Raw genomic sequence first — 22,575 nt, 5'->3', positions numbered from 1 at the left:
TGAGCCACCACGCCAAGCCCAGCCTCCTTTTCTTTAAATTTTGGGATAACACAGAACTCAGCAAAACTTATTGTCTTCTCTATCTACTTGTTTATTTACTGAGAAAAAAATGTCAGCATAATCACAGAAGCAACCTAATGAATAAACTATACCTTGATTATAAGAAAGAATGAAAATTGATTCATCCTTCTTGAATACAGAGTTTTAAAAATTCTTAAGAAAACTATGGCTTATTGAGTACATCACAATACTTTTCTATTACAAAAACAAAGACAAATGACTGCTTTGGGGTTATTTCCCCAAATAGCTTCCATGTGTTTCTCCATCTGGTACATTGCAAAACTTCTTTTAACTCCTAAGCCCTCAGGAGAATTTCACAGCCCCTTTGTAAATCCTGGAAGTTCAGGAAACTGCCAACACATGCTGACCATGCTAAGTCCCAGTCTCCTTGGAAAGGAGTCTTGATAGTAGTGGACTCTCCCTTAAGGAAGTCTCACATGGCAGGAAACCAAGCGACTGTAATACAGGGTCTAGTTGTACGGTGATCTGCCTCGCTCACTGTCCCTGGGGTTCATTTTCCTCAGCTGGGCACACACAGAATTATGGCTTTCTTTGAACAGAGTTCTTTTGTATCGTATGTACCTACGTTAGAGCCATTTGACTCCCTTCATTGTTGGTGGTCTCCAAGCATAAGAAGAATATTGTAGGTCAGGCATGGTGGCTCATGCCTGCAACCCCAGCTCTTTGGGAGGCCAAGAAGGAAGGATCACTTGAGGCCATGAGTTCGAGACCAGCCTGGACAACATAGGGAGACCTCATCTCTACAAAAATTTTTAAAAATTAGTTGTACATGGTGGTTCATGCATGTAGTCCAAGCTACTTGGGAGACCGGGGCAGGAGGATCACCTGAGCCTGGGAGGTTGAGGCTGCGGTGAGCTATGATCACACCACTGCACTCCAGTCTGGGCAAGACAGTGAGCTCCTATCTCAAAACAACAACAACAACAGCCACAACAACAAAAACGTAAAAAGAATATTGTAGATAAATGGGAGAATGTGTTCTTAGAACTCACCCACTCGAAACTCGAGGACATCAAATTGACAGTCTTGGTGACTTTCTTGGTAAAAATCTTCAAAATGATTATAAATAGATGAATTTTCCTAATTTGGATTGCTGAGAGTCCATTCGCAGTTCAGGTTTGTCAAGTAATTCCTGACTCCATCATAGCCAGGAGAAATAAAGTTTCCTTCAAGAGTGTTTGGAAGAGACCCACCACACACTAAGAAAACAGAAGGCAACAGAGAAAGTAGTAGTAAGATTCAGGGCACAACAGAAGAGATAAACAATACAAGAATAGTAACTAAAACATCAACATTACTGCTCTGATTTGTTTTTCTAGATGCAGTCAGGATTATGGGTAAAAGGCATGCAAATTATGGAAGTTTCTGCAAGTTTATAAAGGAAAAAGGTGCAAAAATCAGTTCTCTATCTTCCTGTGGGTGTAGATTAGGTGGCTGGGGTTTGGCTCTGTATCAATATGTTAAAATATTGAGGCCTACTATTCATTAATATTTAATTTAGAGGAATACCCAAATATAATGGTGGCAGGTCCTAATGGCTTGATTAGCAATTCTCCACTTGATCTAATAATTTAATTTAAATCAAACAGATAACAGGACATTGACCTACCAATGAATTTGCCCCCTTTTAATAAAGGAACAGATGTTTCTTGTACCAATGAAATAACTTAGTGGTTTTTTTTTAATATTCACTTCCACTTCTAATTTTTAAAACCCTTAGGTAATAGCACCAATCCAGGAAATAGGAGGATATTTATAATCAGAGACCATATCTTGCTTAATTTTGAAATATTCTATATCAAATCAAACCTCCCATTTATTTTCACTGGAAATACGTGTGTGAATAGATGACCAGAAACAATAAAGCCTGTTCTGTCCCCAGCAAAATTAATTACTCTCCGAGACTAAGCTACCTTCTAGGAGGTAGAGGCTCCCTTTCCGCACCAAATAATTGACCAAGGACTACGGGACAGGTCACCAATCCTCATGGTAACAAGACTGAAACTGTGCTAGAAGTTCATCTAATGGCATTAAAAGTTTTAAATTCAACACAGCAGTTTCTTCCTGGAATCAGAAAGCTTTTTTCTGTCTGCAGTGTTTCTGATCTGCTTATATGTGTTTGTCTTATGTCAAATATTTCAAGTGAACTTTGATCACTAAAGGGAAAATGGATGGCTCTGCTGCCATTGGAAGTAGCTGGGGGGCATCTGCAATGCACCTGATGAAAATGAGGTACATTTACAACATCCCACATTATCTGCATCTTCACTGGAGGTATAAGAAGCAGTGAAGCCTCCATATGGCCTGGATCCATCCATGTGAAAAAAATGACTTTCATTGTGTTTCCTGAAGATTTAATCTCACTGCTTACATTCACACTACTACACAGTTTCTCTAGCTGGGGTGAGTTACTTCTAATGCCATTGAATACCTTTTGGAAAGAGTTTAACCTTTAGACATACAATCCATCTTACTGCATATTTCCTAGGAGGTGATATTCCCAGCCCAGACCCACTTCCTTCTATGGGAACCCTGCCCTAAAATGAATGATCTAACAATGCAGGTTTCTATCCCAGTGCCACAAGCCACTATGTTACCCTGAACACATTTTGTGACCTCAGGATCATTTCACTAGAGTGAAAGTATTGCAGTAATGCCTTCCTGCCATGGGGTGATAGATTAAAAGCTGCTACACACTTTGGAACTAGAAGCCGAGCTCCCAATGTAAAGGAGATAAGCCATCATGCTTACAATGTGGTGTGCAGAGCTCACTGATGGGCAGTTTTTCTTAACAATGCATCAGAACTTTTGTTATTTGGAAAGGAAGCTTAAATGCTAGTTTCTGATGATTTGATGTATATAATGAAGCAGATATTTTTATATATTTTAATTTTTATTTGTTTATTTTTTGAGATGCAGTTTTGCTCTTGTTGCCCACGCTGGAGTGCAATGGCATGATCTAGGCTCAGCTCACTGCAACCTCTGCCTCCCAGGTTCAAGCAATTCTCCTGCCTCACCCTCCCAAGTAGCTGGGATTACAGGCATGCACCACTGTACCCAGCTAATTTTGTATTTTTAGTAGAGACGGGGTTTCACCATGTTGGTCAGGCTGGTCTCGAACTCCTGACCTCAGGTGATCCACCTGCCTTGGCCTCCCAAAGTGCTAGGATTACAGGTGTGAGCCACAGCACCCAGCAAGCAGATATTTTTAAATACCTTGAAAAGTAATTTGAAAAATCAATCTCCATATGCAATTAAACATAGTTCTTTCCTCGTTAGTTGTGGATTCAAAGCTTCAATTTCCTTACTTATTTGAATTTCTAAGAATGTATTATTATTGACTCTAAAATAGTAAATAATAACTGTAGTCATTCGCATAGTCACAATAACTGGCAAACTATTCTTCCAATGCTGTACAAAATAAAAAAAATTCAGATGAAATAACTGAAAAATAATTCATTGATTGAGTGATTGATATTCCCATTTTTAAAAGGATTTGAATGACTCAAGATTAGAAATAATGACTCAGACTATGGCACTAACAGTTATGCAGAAGGAGAATGCACTCCACAACAAAAGATCTCTTTAAATTTACTATAATTAATTAAATTTAGCTCTCTGGGGCTTCTGGTCTAAAGTGTCTTCCGGCTCACTGGACCAGAAGAAGAGTTTGCTATCATTTACTGAGCAGACAAAAATGCCAGTCTTTGCTCATCATCTACTCAGCCTGTCTTATCCAATCAGCACAACACCCTCCCGGGCAGATAATAGTATCCCTGTTTTCCAGATTAAGATACCAGAATTCAGAAAGATGATGTAATTTGCTGAAGTTCAAATAACTAGCAATAATAGAAGTGGGATTCAAACCATCCCTCTGACTCCAAACGATGAAGTAATGCATAAAGAAACAGATGAGGACTAATATTTCTATAATGCTGAAAACAGGAATGGACACCACATTGCTGGAATCAAAAGGGATTAGAACCAACTATAAGGTTAATGGGACATGTTGGAAACTGTGATCAATGGCTCTTATCCTGCCTCTGAGTCTGCCTTTGGCATAGAATCACAATGATTGAACATGTTACAGTCATCCATTTATCACATGGACTTCTGCTGTTAGAAGCAACCAGAATGCAATTCCCATCATTGTCCTCTAATCCCTTTTGTACTCAGAAACTACAACTCTCAGAGTACAAATGGATAGGAAGCAGGCACGTGAGATTTAGGATTTGCTATGAGCAGGGACAAAATCAGACACAGGTGGCATAGCTTTTCGTTTTCTCTATCTGTACAGAGAGTCAGATAGGCAGGTGGGTTTAGAGAAATTTTAGGCTCAGTTCAGCTGGATATGGTATTAGCCAGGAAGTAAACAAATGAAAGTTAAAGCTGCCTCCTCTGCACCAGCAGATCTTCTTTCTTCTTCACTCTTTTCTTTTTTTTCTTTCTTCTTCTCCTTCTTTTCTCTTTCTCCCTCTCCTTCTCATTCTCCTCCTCCTTCTCCTTCTTTTCTCCTTCTCCTTCTTCTGGTTCTTTTTTCTCCTTCCCCTTCTCCCTCTTCTCCTTCTCTCTCTCCTTCTCCCTCTTCTTCTTCTCCCTCTTCTCCTCCTTCTCCTCCTCCCTCTCCTTCTTCTTCTTCCTCTTTCATCTTTCTTCTTCCTCTTTTGGGCAAGTTCTCAATCAAATAGAGTGGGGGCAAAGGCCAACCCACATGCCCTTGTTTGGAGCAGAGTAAAGAGGAACCAAAATAAACATTGAACAGATAAAATATATTATAGAAAAAGGAATGTGGACATTATACTAAAGATTCAGAAAAAAATTAATTCTGAAAGTGATTCCTTGCTGGAGTTTTAACCTCCCCAAGAGAAAAGACCTGTGGATATGACATTTGTAGGTTTCCCTGCTTAAAGAGTCAGGGCACCCTCATGCATACAGAGATGCCAGTCATCCTTTTGGTAATTCATTCTTAAATATGAATGAATAGCCAAGGATCAGCAGACATTTAGGGAAGTGACTAATGCAAAAGGCAGAGACCAATATTAGTAAACAGGACATAGGAACATGAAGAAAACTGATCCCAAATAAGCAACACAAAACTTCAAAATTATTATTAATATATTCATATATATATAAATATATCAAACATATAAAATATTTAAATATATATTTTTCAAAGATTGATGGTAAAATAAAGATAATTTCAGGTATACCATTTCTCAAAAAATATATTGCCCTTGCCCATTTCCTTGGGGAGCTACAAGAGGGTATGCCTCACCAAAAGAGGAAATTAACCAAGAAAGGGACTTGCATAGCATCACAAAGCCAGCTTTCTAGCCCAGGAGCAGAATGAAGGAACTTGCAAATCTGAAGACAAAGGGAAATTCTGAAATGACAGCTAGCATCAGGTTTGCAGCTGATGGACAAAGGCTGAAGGAAGGATATTACTGAGGAAAAGAAATGGGACTGATATGTTTTACTACAGAAGGTGAAGATGCACACCCAGGGTGGAAAGGGTGTGGAAGAATTAGTGATCAATGTGTAAAACCCAAGAAAATGTAAAGAGGACGCAATTATTATTATTCCTTGGGAAAACAAAAGCAACTGTTGCCATAGTACACTACTTGGCTCAGTCATGAATGGTATTTACATGATTATGGTAATGTCAACTGAATGACAATTTAAGCAAAAGCTGTGACATATGTATTTTGGGAGACACTTGGGAGAGTATATAAACTGTACATACCTCATGTGCATTTGTGGTGGCAGAGGGCTAATGCTCATCTTCCAGAGTAGGATGTGGATAGATAATGTCCAAAAAAAGCAAAGAGTAGTAGAATAGGAATATTATTTAGAAGTAATGAAATAAAATCCACCAGCAGTAGCTGCAAGAGTTATAAGTTGATAATTAAGGGATAGGGAGATGACAAGTAAGATCCACTTTGGAATTTGTGGTTGTGGCTACAACTGTTATCTTTATTTGAGTTCTAAAACTATGACTGTTCATATTCTCTTTCCTAAAGGACATGTGAATACTCTGCCTGTAAAATTCCTAATAACCATTATATTCAGTGTGATTTAAACTATGAAAATAATTTCAAAGGTAGAAAACAACTGTTATTTATTTTTGAACTTTCCAAATATTACTCAATAAGCATCCATTATATTTATAACCAGAAAAACAGACTAAAATTAGAATTCAAGTGGATTTATATCACATGATTACAAGTATATAAAATATGCTTTGCCAAGAAGAGATGAGAAAATGCATCAAAACATGGTATAGTGGGAGTGGTTAGTATTTTTTCTACTTCATCTTTGTTTATATATATTCAATCAATAATAGGAAACAACGTTTCTTTATAATAAACAACCTTAGTCCAAAATTTCCTGGCTCTCAAACAAAAGAAAACATTCTTGGTTTCTTATTTTCAAGATCTGAAAGACAACAGTTCAGTCCTTCAGACATTAGAACTTGGAAATAAAATCTGAAGGTTGAATGAGATCATTTTAGGGCAATACAAAGTGGTCATAAGATACAAATATATTTCATATTTTTGAAATTCACTACCCAACAGGAGACAATTAAACTGAAAGCAAAAGTGGCTTCTTATTAAAGGGATAATGATAGTACCTCTACTATCCATTCATTCAACAAGTATTTATCTCTATTATGTACAGGCACTGGATATTCAGTGAATCCCCAGCAGTGAATGAAACTATAGCTTGACCTCAAGGAGCTTACATCCTAGTGGGGGAAGCAAACAATAAACTGATGAAAAAATCAAAATGATGTATGGCAGCAGGTGTGAAGTGCTGTAAAACAACATGGCAAAGAAGGGTCAGGCCAGGGTGGGGTCTGTAATATAAGGTACTTATACCGTATGGATTAAAAGGCATTCAAGCAGAGATCTGAACGAAGTGCGGGTGTGGAGCAGGCCGCCATCTGAGCAGGGGCATTCCAGATGAAGGCAACAGCTGGACAGGAGAATCTCAGCACATTCAAGGAACGGAACAGAGGCCAGGTGGCTGGACCCCAGCAAGCAGAGAAGAGGGGAGTTTGAGATAAGGCAGACAGGTAGAAGAGGGAGGGGCAGCAGGTAATGTCAGCCAGGTGGGCCACAGGTGCAATTTGGGATTTTCCTCTGAGTGAGATGAGAAGCCATTAGAGGATTTTCAAAGGGAGCAACATGATCTGATTGAGGTTTAAAACCATCACACGCTGCTGTGTTGAGAATGTAGGGAGATGAGAATGGAGGCAGGGGGACCAGGTGGAACTTGCTGAAATAATCCAAGTGAACAGTGGGGGTAGTAGTAATAGGGATAATAAGTAGTTTGATTGTGGATATTTTTAAAGATAAACCCAATGGGACTTGCTTATAGATGCCATATAGGGTGTGAGAGGAAGTATTCCAAAATAGACATCAAGATTTTTGACCTTAGCAACCAGAAGTTTGGAATTATTTCCTGAGATAGTATATACTGCAGAAGGGGCAAGTTGGGTGGAGAAATGTACTAATATTAATCCAGTCTACCTATCTACAGACATATACGTATGTATAGCACTTCACAGTTAACAATCTATCTGTTATTCACACTCAGGGATCTCATTCGCTTTCTTTCAATGTAGGAAGCTGAGAGTGCTGAAGGCACATCTGAAACCACTGGAGGTTGGCGACATAGAGGTCAGGTAGCAGTGCTCTCCCACCAGGAGTCCCTCTGATCCCCCAGAGAGAGCAGCCATCATGCAGTACGACCCATCTGCTCAGAACTTTCGGTGGTGGCTTGTGCTGTGACTCTGGTCCCATTCACCTATGTGCTGCTGTAGGCTTAGCTTCCCACAGCCTCCCCAGTTTTGCCATTTGTCATTATCACTCACTCTTAAAATTTATTCTATGACCCCAATGCATGGAGTGATAGCTGTTAGCCTCTTAAAACAACTTTTACAATTATTTTGATAGTTTACCATGTTTTGGTCTCCCAACAATACTTAGAATTTGTCGGAGTTATAGTTGCATAGACGGCAATTTTCCTGACCTAGTTTTCTGACTATGATTTATGGGTCAGTAAACTCCTTAAATGATGGAATATAACATCTCAGGCTGCAGGGAACACTTACGATCACATGCTCATTGTTGCAGGATGGGTGTGTGGCCAGTCTCAGGTTGTTAAATGTTAGGGTGATCCGCCTTCCCTCTGGGGTGGTGATTATCCACTTGTAGATCCAGGCATGAGGATTTGGGTTCTGGTAGTTGGGAGAAGTAGGTATTCCAGCAGAGCCCTGAAGACCCCCACCACACTCTGATGTGGGGGAAAAAAGCTAAGAAAACTTCCAATCAAATCAAAGTGTCTCCTTCCATCAGGGAAGCTCTCAAAATTCAGGTATTTAAAAATTATCCTTCTAGACAAAATTATTCTCCGTATTTATATGGGTGAGGATTTTAGTGAACATATACATTTATTTCCTATCTCTATTAATATTTAACCCTGGCTTCCATGGATGATAGTCCACAGACAGCAATTTAATTATCATCACGGCCCAAGAAATATGAGAGACCAATGAATACAATGAACTTAAGAATCAGGAAAAGCAGGTCGGGTGCAGTGGTTCACGCCTGTGATCCCAGCATTTTGGGAGCCCAAAGTGGGCAGGTCATGAGGTCAGGAGTTCAAGACTAGCCTTACCAACATGGTTAAACCCCGTCTCTACTAAAAATACAAAAATTAGCCTGGCGTAGTGGTGGACACCTGTAATCCCAGCTACTCAGGAGGCTGAGGCAGGAGAATCGCTTGAACCCGGGAGGAGGAGGTTGCAGTGAGCCAACATCGCACCATTGCACTCCAGCCTGGGTGACAGAGCGAGACTCCATCTCAAAAAAAAAGAATCAGAGAAATAAGCTAGGAGCAGTGGCTCAAGCCTGTAACCCCAACACTTTGGGAGGCCAAGGCAAGACCCCATCTTTACAAAAAAAATCAGGAAAATCAGAAGGTTAATGTAAGTATCCAGTTTTTCCAAACAAGATCTTTATTTCATCTGAGTTTGTTGGATTTGCAGTAATGCAAATTCTGAGTAACTATAGGACTTTCTTAAGGCAGGCACTGCAGTATAACTCTCATCCTCTTTTTATATCTCTCATGATACTAGTTATTTTCCCTTATAGCATTGATCACAGCTGTAATTTTTCATTTATCACTGTGACTTTTTGATTAAGGTCCAAGAAGATAGGGGTCATGTTTTGTTTTGTTTTGTTTTGCAAACTGTTGTAACACCAGTGCCTAGCAGTGTCTGTTCAATGCAGGTGCTCAATGTTGTTTTGAATGAATCAATGAAATCACCTTCCATGCTGGATTCAAATCACAGTCTGAATCCTGAGACAGTCAGAGAGTCATCTGTGACAAACCTGACCACGGCAGTATTGCTATAAGTGTCTATGCTGTCAGGAATGGTGTTTGCACAGCATCTGCCCAAGATGTCTCCTGTGAGAGGCAAATAATTAAATATATACCTCCAGGTGATTGACTTCTTTTAACATCTATTTGAAGTGTCCTGCGTGTACAAAGAAAATAATAAAAAACAAGACCTTGCCCATGAAGAAACGTTAATCTCTGTCAAGAAAACAGGAAAACATGAATGAAAATTAACATATGCAAATATATGAAGAAGTGAAAAAAATGCAACCAGTTAGGGGAAGGATATCTCGGGACAATAAGGAAGGCTTGCTCAATTGGTTGAAAAAGTGCTCTGAGACAACAGAGTGACAAATATCTGCCTTATGCTACTGCCAGAAGACACGCATGACCCTCTCTCTGCCTCAAACTATAGAACACCCCTCAAATAATGCATGTGGCAATGGGATGTCTCAGCAGCAACAGGTTGCCTTCACACTACCATTGCTCTCCCCAAGTGACCTCCAGGATAGGCTATATGACACCTGGGCTCTGGGCATCCATTATTAATGGTAGAATTGAGGGAGAGAATCGCTGGTACTGCCCAAAGCTCATTAATCTGCACTTCTTTGCAGAGTATAGACATGCTTGTGCCTTTCTTGGAAGTGAAGAAACTTCAGAGACTGAATAAGTACATGTGAAAATCAACACCCCAAAGAGAGCAGATACATTTCACTAACCAGAGGTATGATTGTCCCAGATCTCCACGAAGTCTTTTTCACAGCCAGAGGAATTCTGAAGGTTAAAATCTTCAAAAGAGATGGTGAGATAGTGTCCGGAGAGCCCCTGGAGATGCCACTCACAGAATAAGTTGTCTCTATATGGAAGTGTTGGATGTCCAATGCTTTCAACAACACCGCTTTGCCCTGTTACTCTTCCCCCACACTGAGCTGCAAAATAAACAAACAAACAAATAAATAAATAAGCAAGCAAGAAAGATTGATTCTATTACAAATTTTGTTTTTTTCATTTCGCCAGTACATGTGAAAACTTTTAGGTGCCAAGTGACTATGAATTGAAGTTTTAAAAATTCTGAAAATGGTTAGTGCTTTCCTCATTATTTGAATTCTAGGGTTGATGTAAACAGAAGTGATACCACAAGTCCAATCCAATAATGGGAAACAAGATGACCATTAAATGGCATATTCTGTAATGTCACATTAATTCTTTTGGTACACTGTGTAAGAGCTATTAGTCGCAAGCAAGTTTTATCTCAAGAACAAACTGGTAGACTCATCTGACCTGCTTAGAACCCTGTGTTGATTCTAAAGACTGAACCCAAGCTCAGCTGGAAGGGGTACTGTGGGGACGCCTGCAATTTCTAGTTTTACTATCAACTAAACTGTTCACTACAGTAACTGATATCTCAGGGCCTTGAAAATTACTGTTCAATTATGTCTCATTAGCTGGATGTGATAGCTAATTGAATTACATGCAGCTTGACTTGGGATATAACATGATCTATGGTATAGTTAAATATTGTTACAACTAGGCTTTCCGAACTTTTGCTATATTAAATATTTATTTGGTTTGTGTCTAGACCTATTAGATACTAAGTTATATGCTATCATGACCATACTATAGTGAATCTTCAACAAGCAAAATTACTGCTCAATTTTTAAATAAGGAAATCAAAATCCTGAAAAGACATATCCAGTGACTGATTTGGCACTAGAGACTCAGAGAAAAAAAAAGCTTAATTATTTTATATATGATGAGGAATTTAAAGACATTGTTCTAAGTATAGTTATCTGGTTCTTAAACAGTTTTATTACTTAAAGTAATAAACATACTGTAGTTCTTCCTTTTCCTTAGCCGATACATTCCAAGTCCCCACAGTGAGTGCCTAAAACCTCGGATAGTACCAAACCCTATAAAGACATATAGACAATTTTTTTCTATATATATGTACCTATGATAAAATTTACTTTATGTATTAAACATAGTAAGAGATTAACAACAATAGCTAATAATAAAATAGAACAATCATAACAGTATACTGTAAGAAAAGTTATGAAAATGTGGTCTCTCAAAATATCTTGGTGTACTGTACTCACCTATTTTTTGGGGCCTCTGTTTACCAAGGAACACGAAACCATGGATAAGAGAGAACTACTGAATTTCATAGTACGCAGAAGAAACAGGAGTTTGATTCAACTACACATATTTCTTCACAAATAAGTTAGAAATAATATAAAATATTCAAGTTTACTAAGATTACATTTTAAAATAAAAATTAAAAGAGAAAGTTGATGACTGTGGTTTTAAATATTTACACTCCTTACTTATTTCTAGCAAGGGACAGTATCCATGTACATAACCCGCTCTGCTAATGGGAGAGTGGCTGGTAGACTGTGTTTTCAGGCCTGAGTTATTAAGCATTTCCCTTTTCCCCTAGATTTCCTTGCACTATGTGCTACTGAAAGAAATGAATTGCTCTGAGACATGACAGTTAAAAAATACTAACTTTGGGTAGGAAGAAAAATGAAAATGTAAGTGACATGCTTAGGTGTTACTTCAATATCAAATTGATCTTCAAATTGCAGCCGTATGCGTGTTTCCAGTGGAGTCGCTGAGATCCAAATGCAATCAGCGTGCGGGAGTTAATTATCAGGGTGGTTGGGAGAGGTCACATACCCAGCAGAATCAGCTTCATGGATGTAGACAGCCCCACAGGCTGTCAGCAAACACAGTTAAATCAATCTACGCTCTGGTGAAGGAGATGCACTCAATGGACACAAATCATCTTTTAAACTCAACTTCTCTGTAATTTGTCTCAATTTCCTTTCATCTGTTATGATCCTCATTTTCTTTTCCAGCAAACGAATTCTCAATTTGCTATCGAGGGAGCTACCAGGAGTGACATTTTTTAATTTGCCAGACCATCTATCTATTCTCATTGGAAATTTCATTCTTTCTTAAAGCCAACCAAATGATTATGGCGCATGGTGCATGGGGCAGAACATCACAGAAGCGTGAATAAATATCCACCACTTCAATAAGCATGTAAGTATGCCAGCAGTTACAGCTTCCCACTGAGTGTTCACTGCAGCAGGATGATGCAGAGCTATGATCCTGGTGTATTCAAAAGACTAAGCAGATGTATCTTTGCACAACTCTGGAGGCATTCATTCATTACATCTCTTCAGGATTTAGATGCATTTGAGAAACAAGATCAATGGCATGAGACAATTTATTAGCCATGTTTTGCCAGACGATAAAGGAGCTTTTTAATATTGCTTTTCTAGAAAAACAAAGTATTATCAAAAAATACTCTTTTATTTTCAATAAATATTCTTTGGCATTTTCAACAAACAAACCAGACAGGAGTAAATGTACTTACAATGCCAATGAAATTAACCTGTCTAATCACTTAGCCACACAGATATTTGATCTGCTCAACTCTAGCAACATTATGTCCACTGTCACTCATCCAGTTATAGTCACATCCTGAATTCTGTCAATATGTCTAACTCCCCCATCTCTGAAGCTCTAAATTGCAAATCCCTTTGATGACCTCCAACTCCCTTGCTTCATATCTTTCCTTCAGACTTCCCTTGCAAAATACCAACTCCGTAGTTGTGTTCGATTCAAGCCATTCATTCATGGAAATTGATGCCCCTGCAAATATATGTTCTTCCATCTCAATACCGCCAAGCAATTCACCCATTTCTTTTCATATAAACTATGACAGCCATTTGGAACTTTATTCCCTAAACCCTTGACTTTCCCCATGTCCTCTTGGTTCTCAGCACACTACATTAGGTTCCATTTTACAAAGAAAGTGAAACAATTACATGATAATCCCTTCCATTTGTTATCCTTCATTTGTTACTATCCTTAATAAATTCATCCACATCTTTACACTCTATTTTACCCTCTGTATATTATCTTCCTGTATCTCTGGATCAAGTTCCCATCCTATTTTCTCCTCTGGGATCTTGCCCTATTTAATCTCTCTCTCTCTCTGTCCATCTCTCTCTCTCTCTTTTCACCCTTCTTTCTTCAATTCTATGAAAGCACTCATGTTCTCCCAAGTCACCTCACAGTTATATGCCCAAATAACTTTTTAAATTCTTATTTTATATCCACAGCTTTTAACATGATCACATTGTCCTTCTTTACATCTTTGTCCCTTGACTTCTGTGACACCAAGCTCTTCTCCTCCTTTTACTCCTCGCATCATTCTTCCTCTGGTTCTTGGGCGCCTCTCTCCAGGGCTTCCCTGACATTGCTGAAGGCCCTCAGGAATCCTCCTGTAGGCCTTTCATTTCACTCTAAATAATTCCCCAATTGCTGTCATACATCCTCATGACTTAAACGATAAGCAGTCTGTTGATTATTCCTGTATTTACAGATTCAGTCTAGACCCCTGTTCTGACCTCCAGACTTATATTCTGGCCACTTACTGGGCATCTCCAATGGAGGTAATTCAGAGATTTCAAACTGAACACATCTCAAGTGAACACTCTCATTGGCTCGTCAACCAGAGTTCCATACCTGAGTCTGCTGATGAGAGCACATCGGCCCTCTTCCCATGGACACTCTGTATCCACCTTACTGCCTTATTTTTCTCCTTGATACTTTTCACCATATGGCATCTTATATATTTTAATTATTTATTGTCTGTGTCTTAACACTAGAATTAGGCCTCATGAGGACATGGATTTTGTTTGTTTACTGACACATCCCCAGGACCTAATACAATGTCTGTCCCATGAAAAGTTCTTAATAAATGTCTGCGGGATGAATGGATCCACCCAGCCAAAAACCTAACAATTGCTCCTAAGGCTCCTCCCATCCCTTCCCTCCTGCCTCACATCCAACTGACCTCCAAATTCACTCAATCCCATATTTATAATATCTTTGATATGCCCTCTCTCCTACCTTCTTACTGCCATTGCCTTAGTTCAGGGTGTAATTTTTTTTCCCTAAATTACTCTTTCATCTGGTCTCTCTCTCTTTAGTCTTCCCCGCCTCCAGTGATTTCAGTGTTGCAGCCACATTAGTGTTTTTAATCTGATCACACTGTTCAGGCTTTGGTGTAAAATCTTCCAATGCCTCCCACTACCTTTTGGTGAACACGTAACTAACTTATGGTGGCATCCATGGCCCTGAGCACAGTGATTCCTGCCTGCTTCATCACTATTATGTTTACCTCTTTTGGACTCTATTTTAAAGCAGTAGTGAATTCTTTCAAATTATTGAATATGACTTGTAACATTGAGACTTTCTATGCACTCACATCTTTTTATCACTGATTGGCAAATCTCTTCATCTACTTCCTCTGGAGTCCTCTCTGATGTCCTGGGCTGAAGTAGGTGTTTCTATTCTGTGCATTCCTCTTTCTAGCACTTATTATACCATATACCATGTTTTTTTTTTTTTTTTTTTCTTTGAGACAAGGTCTTGCTCTGTCACCCAGGGTGTGCAATGGTATGATCATGGCTCACTGCCGCCTCAATTGCCTGGGCTCAAGTGATCCTCCCAACCTGCCCAACTTAGCTTACTGAGTAGCTGGGACCACAGAAGTGCACCACCATGCCCAGCTACTTTAAAATTTTTTTGGTAGAGACGAGGTCTTTCTGTGCTGCACAGGTTAGTCTCAAACTCCTAAGCTTAAGTGATCCTCCTGCCTTGGCTTCCCAAAGTGCTGGGATTATAGGCATGAACCACCATGCCCAGCCCTGTATCATGTTCTAATTGTGCCTTTGCTTGTCTGTCCCCTCTACCACACTGTGAACTCCTTGGCAGAACTTGGTGGTTTGCATGATGTGAAACACCTTGTAAATGTTTGATTAATTAATCAATAGGCCTATTAATCAGGTGAGAATAAAAGGCATCTACCACAGGGTCCTAGAAATCTCAATCAACCATAGTGAAGGAGCGTTCTGGAGAAAAATGGTATAAAACTAGGTGATGTGATGTCAAAAAATGTTCACAAAAGAACCTAGGTTAAAGGCTGAGAAATGGCAGTGGCATGGAAGTAGATAAGGTGGGAAGATAGCCAGATAGATGTGGGAAGTAGAAGGTTGGCTATAGTTATGGAACATGGTTGAGTTGGTAAGTAGAGAGAAATAAGAGTGATGCTATTGCTTCAGGTTGCCAACAATAGGTTGTGAAATCAAAAGACTTTTGTTTAAGTCTGATGTCAACTACAGTCATAATAACCTTCAAGAAAGACAGGGAGAAAGCAATGGCCATAACCATACTTGCATGAACAGTGAGTCCATAAAGAAACAGAAGAGGTGCAATGTCAAATATACCCTTAGTGTATCTCTCAGTGTATCTGAATTACCATTAAATGTTGACTTTAAAAATTTAAATCAAGACTGAGTCTATTGGCTGGGCACAGTGGCTCACTCCAGTAATCCCAGCACTTTGGGAGGCAGAGGCAGGTGGCTCACCTGAGCTCAGGAGTTCAAGACTAGTCTGGGCAACATGGTGAAACCCCATCTCTACCAAAAATGCAAAAATTAGCTGGGTGTGATGATACATACCTGTAATCCCAGCTTCTAGGGAGGCTGAGTAAGGGCAATCACTTGAGCCTGGGAGGCGGAGGTTGCAGTGAGCTGAGATCCCACCACTGCACTCTAGCCTGGGTGACAGAGCAAGACCTGTCTCAAGAAAGAAAAAAAGACTGAGTCTGTCATAAATAAAAATAGAAAAGTAGAGTTCTGTAGGATGGTCTGATGTCTACTCACTAGACTCAAGACACTGCTACTCTCGAAATGCTTTGGTACCAGGTGAAAACCTTCCCATTTGTGACTCAACTGCAGAGCTCAGCATGGAGAGAGAGAGGGATGAGAAAGTCCCAGCCTAGAAACCCATAGTGCAGGTGCCCAGAGAGTTGCATTAAAGCTCCCTCCTTGTGCCAGAGCTCTGTGCACTAGGAAGTGACCAAAGCCCCTTCCCTGGTGTTTTGGACCTTACTCCAGCTATTTTATTATTTCTGTGTGTCATTTCGTAAACACTCTTACTCATTTATTTTACCAAAATGAAGAAATGATATTGACTTTAAATCTCATACAATGTGCAATAAAACATATGATTTCATTGAGATATATATATTTTTTTAGGAACCTGGGATACAAGTCATAGGATCATTTTGAAATCTGTATTATCTAACTTCTGGTGGGACAAAAGCAAAAATTTATCATATTTTATTTATTTATTTATTTTTCAATTAAACAGTACTAAAAAGTAAATGTCACCAAAGTCAAATCATTACAGTAGAATTAAATGCAATTATAATCAAGTGTAATTAAGTACAATAAATTAAGTAAAGATCTTAGATAACATATAATTCAATCAGTAATAACAGAATCAAAAGATTATGTGTTCTTTTAAAAACAACATACACATTATTACAAAATAAGGCAAATGTAATTCTTATAATGTTTCTATAACTAGATTTAACTTACAATTATACATCTTATAATGGAAAGGTCTAAGGAATTTCAGGGATCAAGAAGAATAGTTTATCTTATACTCATGGAAAATTTCACTTTGGTCACTAATTAGATATGTGGCCTTGAAAAAGTCCAAGCCTCATTTTACTTACCTTTAAAATGGAAACAATGATACTTTACTTGAAAAGTCACAATGAGATATTGAATGTATCAAACATAATAAGTACTTAAGAGTAGGCATTCTTATTAATTCTATTACTGTTAGTTCAAAAAAGAAAACTTTATATGTTTTTTCTCAAATCTATTTAATCAAAGATGACCAAGCAATTGCAGGAAAAGTAGATATAATTCTCAGTAAAAATATTTACCTAAACTCTTTGCCTCATATTTGATCTTAAATCCTTGCCCTTCATTACTATAATCAGAAATTAACTGAACAAACATTTGATTATCTGAGGTGAACAGAGTCGGTGAAGCATGGCTGCCACAAAAATGACCAATCCCTCCACAGGCTCCAAAGAGTAGAGAATATCAGGACCATTCCTTAGCAAGAAAGACAAATTAAAATCACATCAACTCCTTTACATTGCAAAAGAAGGGGTACGTAATTCTTACCCATTTATGTCCAGGAGAGAAAAATTATCACTTTGTTTTCTGAGTGAAGTATATGGAAAACGTAATTAGAAAGGGCAGCAAGCAAGACCTACCACCAAGTAATCCCCCTGGTTGCAAGAAGAATCTCCATTTGGAATCTGGAAAGGCGGTTCAAAATGGACAGCAATGGTCAGGCCACTTTGGACCAGGACATGCCAAGAACAGTTGAGGTTGGATGGATAAGTCTCCGGATACTTGGGTGACGTGATGATCCCTCTGTCTGCATGCAAATATCCACCACAGCCTTCCCACAAAGAAACAAAGGTGGGTTACTTAAATAGGATTGGCAACTGGATTTTAATGCTTTCTTAGTTTTCTTGGGGGGTTTTAAAAGTGTAGGCAATAAAAATGCTTGAAAATATAGCCAGAGCGTAGGAAAAGATCAGTATAACAAGTATGTATTGAGCACGTGCTGTTGGCTACTCAGTTTGTGGTGGGTGTTGAGATATGGGATATAGAGGTAGGTAATGAAGACAAATTACCTGTTTCATAAAGATTTCTTTATAGATGGGGAAGACATACAATAAACAAATACATAATATGTGAGATGGTGATAAATTCTATAAAGAAAAATGAATGGGAGGAGGGAGAAGGGTACTTTATTGAGAGAGTTAAGTTAGAAAAGCCACATCATTGGAGTAACATCTTAGCAGAGACATTAATGAAATAAAGAATCAAGCCAGATGGTTATGTGGGAGAAAACATTCCAGTTCAGAAAACAGTTAGTGTAAAGGCTTGATGTGGTAGACGTACATCATGGAAGTCAGAATGGATGAGGCAGAATGAGAGATTCCAAAGGTAGCATGTCTAGGTCATGCAGGAAACTGAAAAGACTTAGAATTCTGAATAAGAAGAAGAAGAAAAAGGGTTTGGGGCATCAGAATGGCATGATCTCACTTATGTTTGAAAATATCACTCTATGTGTAGTCCTTAGACTGTAAGGAGTGGAGGGCAGGGAAGGGCAGGAGCAGAGTGTCCAATAAAAAGGGGACTGCCTGAGGCCAAGGAGAGATGATAGGCACAAGGGCTAGGCTGGTAGCAACAGAAATGGAGAGGCGTGGTTGCAATCTAGATACATTGTGAGGGTACAGCCAGAGTGATTTGTTGATGGTTAAGTGTGAGACAAACAGAAAAGTCAAAAATAACATCAAGATTTTTGACTTAAATAATGAGAAAAATGTACTTTCCATTTGCTAACATTGTGAGGAGTATAGAATTGGGGGCGGGGGTGACATGGAAAAGGGTGGGAATAAAGTGTTCAGTTTTCAAAGGTTAAATTTTTTTGTTATCAATTATCTATCTATCTAATTGGGGTACAAGTGGTTTTTGGTTGCATGGATGAATTGCATACTGGTGAAGCCTGAGATTTTAGTGCACTTGTTACCTGACTAGTATACATTACACCCAATATGTAGTTTTTTATCCCTCATACCCCACCCATCCTCTCTGCTTATGAGTCTCCAAAGTCCATTATATCACAGGTTTAGTTTGAAATACATTCTATACAAGGAGCTGCCAAATACACACACACACACACACACATATCTATATACACACACAAACTCATAGATACGCATACATATTTGTGTATATTATATACATATATATACACACACATATATATGCACACATATAAATCAATTACAATGGTTCTACCCTCACTATATACATACATATGTATACATGTATGTATGTATGATGAGCTGCCATACATATTAATATATACATGATTAATTCTCCAGTCGTCAGGGACTGGAAGCTCATCAGCAAGGAAGGGTAGACAGCTCACAGAGCTAGTTAAATTGCAGAGGTGAAAATTTATCTTAGGTCTACTTGCAAAGCCCATGCTCTTACGCCACTATGCAGCCTGCCTCTCTTGAGCATGAGGAACACAATTTATCGTCAGTTGCTCCCTACTTTATAAAAGGTATATATAAGCATGCAGGAAATATTAGATTAATTTTTAATGTTAGATTGAGAATCTACTTTAAAATTATGTTTTTCAGTTAAAAACATGGGAGTCTTTCACTCCTCCATGGACTACTTTGTTATCTTTCATTTAGTTTGGATTTAAGGCTATTACTGGACATCACGTGTCAAGTTTGAAAAGTCTCAATCATACTGCGCAAGATGGCATCCCATATATGGTGCCTGTTTTTCACTCATCAAGTTCATATTTCAAGAGCAACAAACTCTTTCTGCCAACCCTCAAATGGATGACTTTAACCAAGTGATTTATAAGGATCAATGATGATGTTTTGCTCCTTCGATGAGTTATGGATATGAGCGGTGCTCTAGTTCCAGCCCTCAGCTAGGCTGAAAAAATGCTTTAAAGCTCTGTCTCATGCATTCCATGGACATACCTCCTCTGGAGTGACGATGCCCCACCCAGAGACCAGAAGCAGGACACTTTTGTACGACTTGGCTACAGTGCTTTGGTTCAGGACTCAGCATTGACATAAGGGGAGCCAGCCATCCAGAGCCTGGGCAGAGACCCATGTCCTCTGACTTGCCTTGCGTCCTGGTGCCCAAAAATATTAGGAAGAGAGAAAGAGAGAGGAAGTCAGACGAGATGGGATAACATGGGATTAAAAAAATATTTAAACTCATTACTCTTGTGAAAGGATTCATTGAAGCCTGCCCTAGTTACACTGGAGTCTGAGATGAAGCGGATGAACATGTACTCTCTCGTAGACTGGATGGCCCCAGGGATTTCTCTGCCAGAGAACTGCTAGCTACTGGGCCAAGTCATTATCTTCTACGTTGAAAGACAGGAAAAAGCATGAAAATAAGTCTTGAGAATCTACTCTACCATCATTTGCAACTTAGCCAAAGTAGCTCACATATTTTTTTCAGAACATCAGGATTCATAGGAGACAATGGGATTTTCAAAAAGAAGGACCTCTCAGGGGTGGTATCATTCTGGCTCCAGCTTGCAGTGGTGCTGCCTGCCCTTTTCTTACACCCTGTCTTCTTCTTCTTCTTTTTATTTTTCTTGAGATGGAGTCTCCCTCTGTTGCCCAGCTTGCCCAGGCTGGTCTCGAACTCCAGAGAACCCACCTCGGCCTCCCAAAGCGCTAGCAAGAGGTGACAACGTGCTAGCAACCCTGGCTCACTCTTGGCGCCTCCTCCGTCTCGGCGTCCCCTCTGGCCCCGCTCTAGGAGCCCTTCAGCCCGCCGCTGCGCTGTGGGGGCCCCTCTCTGGGGCTGGCCGAGACCAGAGCCGGCTCCCTCTGCTCGCGGGGAGGTGTGGAGGGAGAGGCGCGGGAGGGAGCCCGGGCTGCGCGCGGCTCTCGCGGCCCAGCGCGGGCTCCCCGGTGGGTGCCGGCTCCGCAAGACCCACACTCAGTGCGGCCAGCCAGCACCTGCTGGACTTGATCGAAGGCTGAATCCCATGCGTGGACCGCCGTTCCCTCTTCGCGGGATCCTTGGCCACGATACATACCAGGTCTCCGTCTCTTCCGCGCTTTCCTTGTTTTCCTCTTGATTGTCTGGGATGAGCTCCCTCTGGCGGATGGTGCTAGGTACTGCAAAGTCCCCAAGCAAGTGCCAGTGAGAGGTGAAGACAGCTGGGCTTCTCCAACAGGTGGGGACTTGGAGAACTTTTGTGTCTAGCTAAAGGATTGTAAACGCACCAATCAGCACTCTATGTCTAGCTAAAGGTTTGTAAACACACCACTCAGCACTCTATCAAAACGGACCAATCAGCTCTCTGCAAAATGGACCAATCAGTAGGATGTGGGTGGGGCCAGATAACGGACTAAAAGAAGGCCACCCGAGCCAGCTGTGGCAACCTGATGAGGTCCTCTTCTAAGCAGTGGTGGCTTTGTTCTTTTGCTCTTCACAGTAAATCTTGCTGTTGCTGACTCTGAGTCTGCGCCCCCTTTGAGAACTGTAACACTCACTGTGAAGGTCTGCAGATACACTCCTGAAGCCGGCAAGACAACGAACCCATCAGCAGGAAAGAACAACTCCAGAGGGAAGGAACAAACAACTCCCCAGGCACAACCTTTATAAACTGTAGCACTCACCATGAAGGTCTTCGGTTTCACTCCTGAACTCAGCAAGACCACGAACCCACCAGAAGGAAGAAACTCTGGACACGTCTGAACATCTGAAAGAACAAACTCCGGACACACTATTTTTAAGAACTGTAACGCTCATCGCGAGGGTCCTCAGCTTCATTCTTTAAGTCAGCGAGACTAAGAACCCACCAACTGCGGACACACTAGGATTCCAGACATGAGCCACTACCTGTCCTGAGACCTCAGTATTTTTCTTTTTAATACTTTAAGTTCTAGGGTACATGAGCACAATGTGCAGGTTTGTTACATATGTATACATGTGCCATGTTGGTGTGCTGCACCCATCAACTCATCATTTACATTAAGTATATCTCCTAATGCTATCCCTTCCCCTACTGCCTCCCCACAATAGGCCCCAGTGTGTGACGTTCCCCTTCCTGTGTCCAAGTGATCTCATTGTTCAGTTCTCACCTGTGAGTGAGACCATGTGGTGTTTGGTTTTCTGTTCTTGAGACAGTTTGCTGAGAATGATGGTTTCCAGCTGCATCCATGTCCCTACAAAGGATACAAACTCATCCTTTTTTATGGCTGCATAGTATTCCATGGTGTATATGTGCCACATTTTCTTAATCTAGTCTGTCACTGGTGGACATTTGGTTGGTTCCAAGTCTTTGCTATTGTGAATAGTGCCGCAACAAACATACGTGTGCATGTGTCTTTAGAGTAGCATGATTTATAATCATTTGGGTATATACCCAGTAATGGGATGGCTTGGTCAAATGGTATTTCTAGTTCTAGATCCTTGAGGAATCACCACACTGTTTTCCACAATTATTGAACTAGTTTACAGTCCCACCAACAGTGTAAAAGTGTTCCTATTTCTCCACATCCTCTGCAGCACCTGTTGTTTCCTGACTTTTTAATGATTGCCATTCTAACTTGTGTGAGATGGTATCTCA

The 22,575-nt window shown here is 40.0% G+C and overlaps 1 pseudogene; it reads right to left on the bottom strand.

The window, feature by feature from the left end:
* Window positions 1–21,034, bottom strand: part of LOC117085342 — a 29,481-nt pseudogene extending 8,447 nt beyond the window's left edge.
* Between the last annotated feature and the right edge of the window lie 1,541 nt (window positions 21,035–22,575).

The sequence above is a fragment of the Trachypithecus francoisi genome, unplaced genomic scaffold (genome assembly GCF_009764315.1).
Source record: "Trachypithecus francoisi isolate TF-2019V2 unplaced genomic scaffold, Tfra_2.0 Contig00543, whole genome shotgun sequence".
Taxonomy (NCBI): Eukaryota; Metazoa; Chordata; class Mammalia; order Primates; family Cercopithecidae; genus Trachypithecus; species Trachypithecus francoisi.
Note: the sequence above shows the minus strand (reverse complement) of the source record. Positions and strands in the feature narration are given on the sequence as shown.